The sequence below is a fragment of the Haliaeetus albicilla genome, chromosome 15, assembly GCF_947461875.1.
Source record: "Haliaeetus albicilla chromosome 15, bHalAlb1.1, whole genome shotgun sequence".
In the NCBI taxonomy this organism is placed as follows: domain Eukaryota; kingdom Metazoa; phylum Chordata; class Aves; order Accipitriformes; family Accipitridae; genus Haliaeetus; species Haliaeetus albicilla.
Window position 1 is genome coordinate 19,316,291 of NC_091497.1, and position 13,646 is coordinate 19,329,936.

Sequence of the window (13,646 nt, forward strand, 5' to 3'; positions counted from 1 at the left end):
AGCAAAAGAACTGGCCCAGCATCACTCAGCCAGTGATGGAAGTGACAAAAACAGAATCCAGATCCCCTTCGTCCCAACCCAGTGAACTTTACATAGATCACTAAACATCACTATCTTCATTTTGTGAGGGGCAAAAACTGACCCTAAGCAGAATGCAAAGGCATGGGACCTGTGTCCTAGCTGGCATCCCAAACCTGAGTCTCTCACCTGGGGCATCACCACCCCAGCGTGGAGACTCTGGGGACTCTTCCATTCCTCGTATTGTTATTCCTCCTGATTTCTACATTGTCTGTTCTGGCATTTATGAAAAAAAAAAAGAAAAAAAAAACACTTGGTTTTCTTTTCTGAATTCCAACCAGACCATTATGCTGAGCTGAGCATTTCTGAATTGAAGCAAATCCAACTGCAGTGGCCTTGCCATAGGCACACCCTGATTAACAGCAAAAAATTCCATATGTTCCACCCTTCACGCAGGCATGACTGTTCTGTGACCTAAATGCTCTGATGTGTCTCATGCAGGAGAGTTTTCACACTGGGGGCAACTTTGACTTGTGTCATTGCCTACATCTGGTTACGTTTCAGGTGGTTTATCTTCTTTTTCCCTCGATCCTCTGCGGCTACTTTCAAAGGCATTTGTTTACTTCACCGGGTATTTTTAACCCCACAGCCTGTTTTGTCTTTCTTCATCTCACAATAAAGTTATAATGCTGAATTTATGACACGGCAATTATTTTCATGGCAACAGACTGTGGCATCATAAAACAGGATTATGATGACTTCACTGAATAATCAAGTAGAAGCAGCCAGGTTCTGGGTAGGGAAAGATCTTTTTTAACAAAACAGGTATATCTTCAAAAATAATAGGAGGAAAACTGTTGTTAAAGTCAAATTGCTAGTTGTGTAAACAAGCTTTGTTATCTTTCTCCCGGTGAGCAAAGCCTTCCAGCAATGCACAGTAAATCTTTGAGGAACATTCAAATCCTGGAAACTCTTTTAGTGCTTATTTGTAGTTTACTCTCATGTATTTGGACTTCTTTTTTTTAACTGAGTAGGGATGGGTCTTGAAGTCTCCAAACAGCAAACTTTCATAAGAGCTTTCTGTTGCTGCTATTGTAACTATAGGTATTCAACTGTATATATGGGGCAAGAGGTGTACATGGTATTTTACAGATGAATAAAATGACAAGTCTTTGCCTCCAGCTGCCCTGAACCATCCAAACAAAGGAGAAAGGGAAGCTTGGGTTAGGCTGGAAATAAACTCTCCTGTGGTAGTTCTGTGCTTTGAACTTCTAAATGTGGGCAGTTAATGATTTTTACTATTTGCTCCGGGGTTTTAGCCAGTTTCTCAAAACACTCGTGCTCTTTTTTAAGGCTTGTCAAATTTCAGGACACTCATGATGTGAATCCTACTCTTACCAGAATTGATTATTTCATCTTTTCTGCATTTCTTCTCTTCAGAAGTCATCTCTAGGCAGTTATTACGGCTTCATCAGGGCAATCAATGCACTCAGACAGGTTGAGCCTGGTGCTTCAGAGCACTGGAGCTAAGACCGCAAGCACAGGCGGGAGCGAGCAGTGAACCAGTGCAGGCAGTGGGGAGCCAAATCAGAGCTGAAGCAAAGTCATCAGGCTAAATGGGGAGAAGGGGTGAAATATGGTAAGGCATTTCGATTCAGTAGAAACCTTCTTTTGACCGAAGCAGCATGTGCCTCATTCTAGTGTGGGAACAGGCTGGGGCAGGTGTGGTAGGAGCTTGGCAAAAGTCCTTCTCCCCCTTTTTTTCATGCAGGAATTGTACATTGGGGCAGCCTCTGAGATGCCCAGACTTATTACAAGATGCGTCATGTACGATATCATGAATTAATAACCAACAGGAAAGAATAAGGCCTGATAATGTTGGTTTTTGTAACATATCAACATGCAGCAAACAAATCACACAAAAGTGGAGGATTCTTGTAACTGGACTTGTAGTGCAGAAATTCATCACTTCTATAGCCCTTGTATTCCTGACCAATAATGGCTGTTCCCGTGTAGGGGAAAATTGCTTACGATATCTCTATCTCCCCTTCCAGGTTCTAGTGATAGCTGTGTCTTATGTACTTGAGGTGGTATTAGTGTATGCTGACACTTCATTGTATCTTTTTGGAGTCAGTTGGAAACGCTATGGACATCCAAGCCAGACTGCTCTTTTTTAACAGGGCTATTTTTTCTGTACAAAGGATCTACCTTAGCTGTGGAGCCATTGGGGTTTAATGGGGTGTTTCATGGGACTCAAGCTAGCCCTCTGCAACAGGAATGAATTTCACTCTGATCCCATTTTTGTTAAACCCTATGCAAATATGGCATTCAACATTTCCATTCTCCCGGCTCCATACCACCTATCTTTATTTTTCGCTAACTCCCCAAAGCCCTAATTTGCAGTGCTAGTACGAAAAATCTGACAGGAACATATGACAGCTCTGGCCAATCTCTCCCTTTAGATGTAAGTAAGACAGTTAATAACCTTTTTAGAAGGATGAGGCAGAAAGCCTGTATATATCATCTCTCTGTATTAATAGGCTACATATGTGGCCCATCCACTGCATCTGTCTGGGGAAAACACAGGTTTCTGATGTTGCTATAGGTTGCTATCTTCACAGCGCAGCTGAAGAAGATGTTGGTGCCATCTTAGCCATTTATGTCAATCAGTCACCTGAAACACATCCACCACCCTCGCCATTCAGCAGTCCCAGCTAACAGGAGCTCACCTGCTACAATCGTCAGAATCTGGATTTTAAAAAGGGGTATTAAGAGGTTCTTCAGATTGTAGATCTTAATTGTCTGTGTATTTGGGGGGGGCGGGTGGACAACTTTTTTAATACGTAAAATAGTAATGAATGGGAGTTTTTTTCTTAAAACTTGCCTTTACCACAGATGTTTCATAGGTATATTCTAAGGTATTTTAATGGACTACGTATTTGGTGACCGATCCTGAAAGACCTTTGTAAGACTGCAGAGCTGTACAGGGTTTTGTATGCATTGGCCAAAGGAAAGGCAGATTCTTGGGAATGTAGCTCCAGAGGCATTTGACACCGGTCTCTCCACGGAAAAAAATAAGGTATGATGCCTGTCTCAGCCTCCCTTTAGGGTAACACAGCAGTCAGAGGCAACCTGGATGCAGCACAGAGGTTCAGCATCAGCCTCTGAACTGCTGCAGCCTCGGTGAGGCAGGACTATGTGCGGGTGCTATGCTCCCATCAAACTCCACTGTCGCCCTTCCTTCCAAGGATCTGGCAAGAAGTGCCCCAGAGTGAAACAAGAAGTGTTTCATTCAAGGAACATGAAACCAAACTGCAACTCAGATTTAACTGGATATCCAAAACCATTAGCCCACAAGTGAGGATGGAAACACTGCCCGAACAGACTTCAAAATTCTTTGGCAGCCTAGATTGGTCCAGGGCTGCTGATACCGCAAATTAACAGAAATTGGTGCAAAGGCTTGTATCTGCATGTCTGTGGACCAAAAGTCCACAGCCGACAGGTTTGCTGCAAACTCGCCGAGGGCTCAGCTGCCGTGCCAGGGGGCCACGGCGTGCAAATCAGCTGCTGGGGCTCCGCTGGCAAAGACAGAGGAAGCGATGTTCAATCTGTTACCCTGTCTAAATATCTGTGACATCAACAACTGCTTTATCATGATTACAGTTATTTGATCCCCCAATTTAATTGTGTTATAAGAATCTATTTATTATGTGGCCGCCTGGTTTCCGAGGGCGGCGCAACAAAAGCCTTGGCACGGCCAGAGCCTCCGTGTTTGTCAGTAATTTGCGAGGCTCGCCTACCGAGTGCTAATTTCGGTAGGGCGTGAGAGGACCGCCGGCGGACAGCATCTTTGTTAAGCGAGCAACATCAGCAGCGCGAGGGTGTCCACGGCGAGCGTGACGGTGATGGCTCGACAGAAGGGAACAAAGGGAAGCAGAAATGCACATCCTAATCCGAGGGAGCCAGGGAAACCTCTCGCCTGCCCGTTTGCTACGCAGTGGAAGCAGGAGCAGAAGGGAGACTTTCAATCCGGCTCGGCTGCCTCCTCCTGGGGCTGGAGACCGGTTGCCATGGATATCTGCTGATGGGAGGGCACCGGCAGCCCCCAGCCGGGAATGTCTGGGGTGAGGGATGGAGCGGAGGATGGATGCCTGCGGGTGGGGTGGGCAGCGGTGGGGATGTTTCCAGCAGCAGAGAAGCCAAAGGGGTTTTGGAGCTGGATGAGGCCTTCCCGAGAGCGGGGCATCCTCCCCACGGCGGTGCTGATGGGGTGACCCTCACAGCACCGAGCTTTGGGATGAATTAGCTGTGTCCCAAGAGCTCAGAGGGTTATTTCTGAGCCATACCTTTGACGTTTCTCTGTGCGTGTGTGTGTGCGTGTGTGTGTGTGTGCATGCAAAATTCAGCTGGGTTGTGCTTTGAAGCCTCTGTTCAGCTCTCCAGCTGGGAGGGAGATGCAGAGCTGGCACTGGCAATAAAACGGGCATTGCAGGAGTGTGTGTGTGCATGTGTGTGTGTGCAGTGCCATGCAGGAGGTTGTGGTGTGGGGGCTTTTTTCTCTCATAAACAAAGAACCCGGTCCTACAACTCTATTTTTGAGACCCTGGCTGCTGATTTCAACAGTGTATTTGGGTAGATACAAGTATTTCTTGTACGAGTGAAAACATTGTGATTGTCTGAACCTGTGTATTTCTTGCTCTGCTGCTCACGTGCTGCAGTGCCAGTCCTCTCCTGTTTTACAGTTGCTCAGAAATGGTAAATGCGTGTGTGAAGAATAATAAACTGCAGTTATTCTTCTCTTTTGCTGAATTAGCAGGAATGAACTCTAGGTATGCTTTTCTGCAACAATATTTAATAATGATACGTGACTAATGTTTTTTACAGCCTTGATCCTTTCAAGCCCTGTAGTCATTGGGTCATCCGCTGCCACAGTAGTTTAATTTAAACCTCTCTGTTTGAGGTCCATCCCACTATGACCCTATAAAAATAGCATGTAGTTTACCCGAAATATATAAAAAAAATAGATTTGAGTTTGTAATCATGTTCACCACTAAGTAATTCCTGATGAGGTGCTGTTAAAGGCTGTATTTTCTGTGGGTAGAAGCCAGCATGGGATATAGAGGTGAGGTCTGAGGAGGCAGGACTGGCCTTAGCTGACTTGTGACTCATTTAGCTGTGAGGTACTGGTGATAAACTAGTCTCGCTGAGGACACAGGATGGATTTATTTTCATTAAAAGAAAAGAAATACATACATCATTGATTCTTTATACACTGTGCATGGAAGCACATCAATGAAAATTTACTCCCAGAGGTATACTCACCTCTAGGCAGTGTTCCTGCTTCGAGATGCTTAGGAGCTAAGGAGTGATCCAGTGGACATGAATATGCTTAACCTTAGAAACATGAGTAATAGCCACATTCAAGTGTCATCAAAGTCAAGCATTTGCAGGATCAGGGCTTTAAAGGGTGCAGTCTTGTAGAAACACTCCACACACTCTGCTCTGATGAACAGAAGTATTTGCAAAAGGCAATATTTTATGACTAAGGACGTTTTATGATAGCAAACACTAGTGCAGCTAATATGCAAAATACTGAAGGCAGCAACTGCCCAGAGTATATTTTTTTTATGATTGTTTTCTACTGAGGTGATAATGGGTACTGGTGGATTTTCACTGAAAGACTTTCAGCTAATCACAGATATGATTGTCAGGTTACATTAATGGGTACCCAAATATACCGTTGGTAAGTGCAACATGTGTCCTAAATGTCACAAGACAAATTAATCCCTGGTGTAATATTGTTAATCGGGAGGGTTGTATGAACGATTAGTCCATTATGAATCACTATAAATCCATTCTAGCAATTGGACAGATTTTCTTGTTTGTAGGAATAAAAGGAAGCAGCAATCATGTTTCCAATCTGCTTTCATGGTCTAAGTAATAAGGTTAGTACTGTATCCTGCTTTTCTGTATTTAATGGGAAAGGATTCTATACAAAGGCCAAGAATAATCCATCTAATATGCTAATTTCCTAAAACTAAGGACACCAAAGCTACCATTAAAATAATTCAAACCCAGAAGTAACTACAAACAGATTCAACTGTATGTTAAGAGTGGGAAACCACATATTTTGAAAGAGTGACATATTTATATTGATGTAACTGAACAGAATTTAGGTTATTAAATGTAATGTCCCTACTGAAGAGAAAATTCTATTAAAAGGGGAATGAATACACAGCTAGTCTACTTACTTTAAAAAAAAAAAAAGTTGCAGCTATTAGAAAGCAAGGAATTCTGGGTAACGTAAAATTAAGGGGTTTTAAAGGTAAAATGTGAGTCCTTGGCAGGCACCATCGCAATATAACTTGTCAGGATGGGAAGTGGCCCAGCTTTGAAAAGAAGGGGAGGTCCACAGCTAAGATCCGCCGAACATTGGAACTCACCTCATATGTGGAGTTTCTTTCATGTGTTAGTGTGCTACCTGTCATTGCACATCGAAAAGCAGATAACGGTTATGGGAAAACTGACTATCTTACACCATAATTCACTAAAATAAACTTATCAGTGTTTTGGGAAGTGTCCTTAATCTGGTCCTTAGACACTTCTCTTTTGGAAAATTACATGTTCGTCATGACTTTTTACCTCCCTGTAACTTACTTCCCAAATTGGTCCACAGCCTCTTGTCCTGCTGCTTTGCTCATCATTGTGTCATTATCCTGCCTATCTTTGCCATATTCTAGATCTTTGTTCTGCCTGTCTGCTATTTGCAGTATTATATCTTACTACCCACAGGTAAGCATACCAAAACAGTTCTGCAGTGATTTAAGCATTTTATATAATTTTTAATCTGCAAGGAAGTTTCATATGAAGTGTGGACAAAATGGAGATGAAGCCATGCTAATCTCTTTGGCATTCTTCATCAGCTGAAGTGGACATTTAACTCATAAGCAGTAGTGTCCTTTCTCAACAGCGAGGACAAGCTAATGAGCCAAACAAGCAAATCATTTAGGTCTTCTTTGCAGAAGCATAGTTTAAGTAGCATAACATTCCTTGTCCAAGAGAATACTTATCTAATATGGAAATCAAAGGAGACAGTGCTAGCTGACAAGTAATCCACCAATCTACAAAAGATATAGGAGAATCAAAACACTGAAATCACGTAGGTGTTTCTTTATATTTTGACCAGATAATGTTGAAAGATGGGGAGAACAATTGGACAGAATGACTCAATCTCTCCTCACGGTACCTACAGAACAGACTCTGGCAGTGTTAGCTCTATGCACTGTCCTGCCATATCCGTAGAGCCAACTTCTGGAGTAAAGGGAGTATTCAATCAATAGCTGTGTGCTGAAACCACCAGGAGTGTCATCTGGGATGATTTTTGATATGGAGGCCAGTTCAATCTGGTCTGGACTCAGAGTGCTGGGTCATTGCACTGGAGAATTAATTCCTCTTGAGCTTGATGAAGGGGAAAATTTTTCCTCTATCCTAGTGTCATTGCATAAGTGTGACACTGAAGGCAACAAAGCTGCAGACAAAGAACTGTAGCTGTGTGATGGTTGGAAGTGCACCCAAGGGCTCTTTCTTCAGTTCTGGTCTCCTTGATGAGGCTAGTTTTGAGAAGGTAAGTCCTGTGCTTTGTTGGGGAAATGTGGCTGCTACAAATTTTACAGTAGGCAATGCCAGCATGGCATAATAACAGTATTTTCCTATTTTCTTGTCGCATTTCACAGTGGCATGCTGTTGCACACTATGATGTGAATGTTGTGCAGGTAGCTGCAAAGTCACGCAGGGATGCGTCTCACAAGACAACTACATGGGAGTGATTGCCTTACTAGAGACTTGCACATGAAAGGTATAATTTTGATAAACTGAACACTCACATGCATAATTAAGCAGCTACATGGTGTTGTGTGTCATACCAATTTGATGATCAAGATGAAGTGCAATAATTTTCAAAAGTAATAAGGGAAATATAAACAGCAATAATATAACTACATACAGCAGGAACAAGACAGAACTGGCATTAGTCTTTGTTAGAACAAGGGAATGTCTGCAGATCCACAAACAATATGATCTCAATAATTCCTGAACTTGGAAACAGATGTACAGTATATTCCCTCCAGCAGTACAATTTTGATTTTCAGCTCATCTGCCAGAGAAATTACAAACAATGAGAAAGTGGGTGGGACGGAAAGGGAACACAGAAATCCCCATATCTCCAAGTGTCTTGCTGTGGCAGTACGTTTTCAAAAGCCACATTAGCTGAGTCACTCAGTACTCTGAGACATTCCCTATTAAAACAAAACAAAAATTTAGCATAACTGCTTTAATACCACAAGCTACATAGAACATATAAGAAATTTAAGCAGAAGGAGGAATTGGGAACCTATTACATGTCCAGCTTTAGGGAATCCTTTGTCATAAGCAATAAAACAGAGCTCTACTTGCCAAGACAAACTTGCAAGTCATTACGGGGTAGCTTTTCAGGACTTACTATCACTACTGAGCACTGTTAAATATCTGGCCCATGGTAGGAATGGCCCATGGTAGACTTTAAACTGGTGAAGAATGACATACCAAGTGCATGGGGAGTGTAGCCTAGTGTATTGTGTGTGTCACTGAAGTAGCAGAAGAGACAGAGGAAGAGAAAGACATGCCAGTAGGTTGGGCTCCTGCATCTCCTGAAACCTGAAAGAAAAGAAAGCGTAGGAAATTCATCTGGAAATATCTTGCGCACATACAGGCACAGATGGTGCAGTTCAAAGGCAAAACATCCTCTTTTCAGAAAGACAGAGAGTCCTTTATAACAACGGTTCACTACCAACAGCAATGAGGGACCGTCCCTGAGACAGGGAATTTATACTCCTCTTGTATTTAGGCTTAATCCTCGTGGCAGGCATGCATATGGCACAAAGCGTAGCTACACGATGAATCTGTCGTGCAGATGGCAGGGTCTCAGGAAAGGGAGTGGAGTGTGTGTGATGCTCTGTGTTGCAAACCCTGGTCCTTTCCCCACAGAAACAACTGGCCAAGGCAGGAGTGGTGCAGAGAATGGCCAATACGTCTTTATTTCAGTCACCTGAAGTAAGTCCAAGGTCAGCTTGCTGAACACTGTTCAGACTTACGTTTCTATATGGCTCTTGCTGGTAGGTTGCGCATGTTTCCTCCTAAACCAGAACAAACTGTGTTTATGTGTTATAAAATGCAGGTAAAGCCTAGAAGACCATACCACTGTCAAAATACATTGAAATGTGTTGAAGTGTGAAATACCTTTCATGTTTCCAGGCACCTGGCAGAGCAGGGCCACATCATGAAGCTCTTGTAGCCACTCTCAGCTGGCCAGCTCCTCTGCTTTGACTTGGCCCATTTCTCTCCCATCGTTGGAGCACCAGCATCAGCCATAAGCCAGTCCAGACCCTTCAGACAGAGAGGACATACATCAGGAGGTGTGTGCTGATACGAAAGGATTTCAGATTATTGTCTGCTGAATGCCTGCAGCGTATCTTACCACAGGTGAAGCTGTTCCCCACGTGGGCACCAAAAGAGTTTTTCTGCAGGTGAGACTGGGAGGGACCGCTGGAGGGTGTTTTTGACCATAGCATGGGAGCTTGGACAACGTTTTAAGAACTTCTGTAAGTTTTCTTTTTAACACATGCCCTTTTATCGCAGGAATCTAGACCACTTCTGATGTTCTTGAGCTCTCTTGCTTTTGTCCATGGCTCATTATAGCTGTGTTTTCAGTCTTTTACTGTAGACTTAAAGCTTGGTACCAGATATTAAAGATATTCGTGATCTGAGGGGAATTTGGAGAAGACTTTCTATGAAGTCTTATGGATTCATCTGCCCTAAGCTGGGCATCTAGCATAGCGCCAAATTCCTGCACTAGTCCCCCAAAGCTCCTTTAGCAAAAAGGAGTAGGAACCCTCAGAGGATGATTCACCTCACTAAATGCAGCTGTCTAGCTAGGTTAGGTGTAATGCCTGCACTCTCTGCTATCTATAAAATGACCTTATGGGACCTGGGCAAGCTGAGATGGCCAGTGAATCCTACCTTGAATGCCTGTAACCTGATTTTCTATGAGTGTGGCTGTGTCAGCTGTTTCCACCTGTATATCCCACTTTTAAGCAGTTGCCAGGTTATCCAAAGTGAAGAGATTTTAGTGGACATTTGGCTGTGGCTGTTTTGTGCACTGCTTGTACCACAGGCAGCAGGGGAAGGAAAAGAGGGCCGTGGCAGCTCAGTGAGGACACAGGATCCAGCTACAACCAAAGGGGAGAGTCTCCTTTTCACTAATTTGTTACACTGAGCAGTGAAAATGGATGAGAAGGTCTACCTCATGAAGAGCTAAAATGCCAGGAGATACTCAGAGTGAGTGAAGGAATGTGTATATCTTCTTATTTTTTCCTCCTGTTGCATAGTGAAGATTTATCTTGTGCCTGGCAGGTCTTGCAGCTGCACCTTCTTTTTCAATACTTTGCATTATCAAGAAGGACAAAAGAAATTAATTTTACTGAGATTGAAACACTGTTTTATTTGGGTTTTCCAAATACTGAAGCTATTGTTTTTGACCGACAGTGCTCAGGAACAGGAATGAATGAAATGAGGAAATTTTACCCACTCACAAATCCTAATTTTTACTTATTCAGAAGTTTGTGGGAAGAGGCAAGTGAAGGTGTGCTTTAGTTTGCGAGGAGGACGCTAACAAACAGCACAGGCATTCACCTTTCTGGGTCTGAAAATTCATATCCTGTGGGTTAGCATCAACTTTCTCGTGCTTTCTGATGTTGCTGGATTCCCAATTCTGTTCTCTGCCTGCAAATGCAGCACGTCAAGTGCTGACAGTGAGCTGTACCAATGCTGATATTCAGTGGATAAACCCTGAAAGCTGGCCAGAAGTGCTTCAGCCATGTGTGCCTCCCTTTCCATAGTTTCTTTCTGAATAGTATGTTAAAGCAGATCTGGGTCTGATCGGGAGAGATGTCCACCCACATGCCCGCATGACTTAGGCTATTAGTGTTTATTAGCACTCTCTAACACAAGTCTAGCCTATCAAACATGCTTTTCCTATTAAAAAAAAAATTACTATGACATGCCAATCATAATTCAGTACTTGATGGGCTAGTCTAAGGCTACACTTCATGTTTAGCAAGCTTTTTTTTTCTGTCTCTCATTTGTGTTTTGTTGTTTTGTTTTGTTATGTTTTGTTTTGTTTTGTTTTTAATATAAGTCAGAGAATGTAGGGCAACTGAAAAGCACTTGGAGCTTTATGATCTTGTCCAGCACTTGTCTTTAAATAATGCAGTCTTGTGTCCAAGCAATGGATAGATATGTAGAGCCATAAAAGTGAAAAACCTGATTACATAGTATTTACAGCCTTTCGCTCCTTTATGTAATAGCTCCTTAAGCTTTCTTCCACTGTGTGTGTCTGTGCCCCTGACAGGCACTCGGGCAAATCTTTAATTTGCCTCAACTTCCCAGTCTTCAGCTACTACAAGAAGGAACATTTTCCTTCACTCCATCACCTTGAAGGTGATGCCCATGTAAGGAATTGTAAAATAATTTATGTCAGAGAGAAAAAAAATACCTCTTACCTTATCTGGTCTGTCATACTACCTAAGTATTTTTCCAATGGACTTCCAGTCTGATTTTAAGCAGTAGGAACTTCAAATATGGTTTGAAATATCCCACTGATTTCTCAAACAACTAGCCCCAAGTGTATGGAAATAATTCTCTACCCACTTTTGATGGTGATCAGCTTTTATATAAATGGCCCCATCCTCATGAGCACAAGGAATAGCAAATATTGCTGTCTTGCCAGGAGACCCGTAGCTGCGAAGGTAGTTCTCAGCCATGTTTAAGACATATGGAGAGTGCAGTAATAACTAAGTAAGGATTTTCTTCTATGAACTCCAAGCTAGCACCAGGGATCATACTTCAGAGTCATGTTATTACAGCAGTAGATGATCTATTGCCAACTACCTAACTACGAAGAAAACTTGCCGCAGCTAGGAAGTGCCCACTAGAGACCAGCGCTTCCCTGCAGCAGTTCATCTTTTTTAAACAAGGGATAAATACATTTCTTTAAGTTCTTGCTCACGGATTTTCCTTTTCATAATTCTCCCAGTGCGGGGTGGCTCCTGCTAAAAAAATTGTCTGGGGATTCAGGTCGCAGAATAGTTGTATTCTCTGAGATGCGGTGAAGGTTGCAGGCAACCTTGCAGGGGCTCTGGTGCTTCCAAACTGTAGCTCGTGCTCCTTCTGCTCCCTTCACTGGTGGTTGCTTCCAGCACAGCCCACCCTGGCACAGGGGGTCACAGTACAAGGAGACACCAGCTATTGCTAATGTTGCTTTGGAGCCAGGGATGCATAGGAAGCAATTTTCATGTCTGGAAGAGAATCTGTGAGGCTTTTCCTAGCCTTAATCAGGATGAAAGATGAAAACCTGGGGGGGAGAGGGATCAACTTGAAAGAAAAAAAAATAACAAAGATTGGACCAGGCTTTTTGGAAATTTTTGTTCCAGATTTTTAGGCTTTGTTACTACAAATGAACTACTTTTTAAAGAATGGTTATTTTGATCACCAAAAAGCAGCTATGTCTCCTATAAAAGTACAAACCGGCACATATTAATAATTAAACCCTCATCATTTCGTATTATAGAGAACAGTCCAGTGCTCAGCAATCTAACACTCTCCAAGAAAAAAAAAAAAACGGAGAAAAATTCTCAATTGGAAATACTCAGTAGTGCTGCACTTCTGAGTGATTTCTGAGCCCATTGCTTCACAACCATGTCTGCTGGTGTAACTAAGAGCCCCTGGGAGAAGCAGCCCCTCTCTCCCACCCCCACCTGCTCACTCCTGCACTGCACCCCTCCTTTCCACTGGGGCCGTGTAGTGTGGACGAGGAGAGGGATGCTGCAGAATAAGGTTAAGGTTCGTGTGTGGTGGCTGGGCGTGGGGTGCAATTATTAGTGTGCTGATGAACTCCATCACCAGCTGCTGCCGCAGGGAGAGATCTTGCTTTTTCCCAGCTTCCCATCCCACTGCTCCCTTGCACCAGCACAGAAAGCTTTGCTGATCTTGTGGCTTGCCGGTTCAGGGAGTTCATCTAGCAGCAAAGTAACTACTAAAATAACAAGAGGAATATTTTCCTGCTAGTCTAGGTCCCTTCGCCTAGAGACATGCCAGCCCAGCAGAAGAGGATGGACTGTGTGCCTTGGACAAGGAGAGTCAGGAATAGCCGTGCAGCAGCCGCTTGGGTCAGCTCAGCCGTATCCCAAAATCATACTTTGAATTTGGTCTGGATCAGTTCTCCCCTGCCGTCTGATTCATTGTTTGGCCACACAGATGTTTGTGCCGGGCTCAGGGAAGCCAGCGTGGCTGTGGGAATCAGAGGCTCAGGACCCGGAGAGGAGGATGGAGGGGGACAGGGTGAGTCCCCCAGCGATGCTGGTGTACACAGCCTGTGAGACTGCAACCAGCTCAGCCGCTGGAGAAACACTGAGCTCACAGGGGCACCAGAGCTTTACCTTGCTTATTGAAACCACCATGAGGGCTCACATGAGTTGACAAGAGCTTGCGTGGCTTTGGCTACATCAAAATCTTGCCCCTGCCAGCACATCCCACCA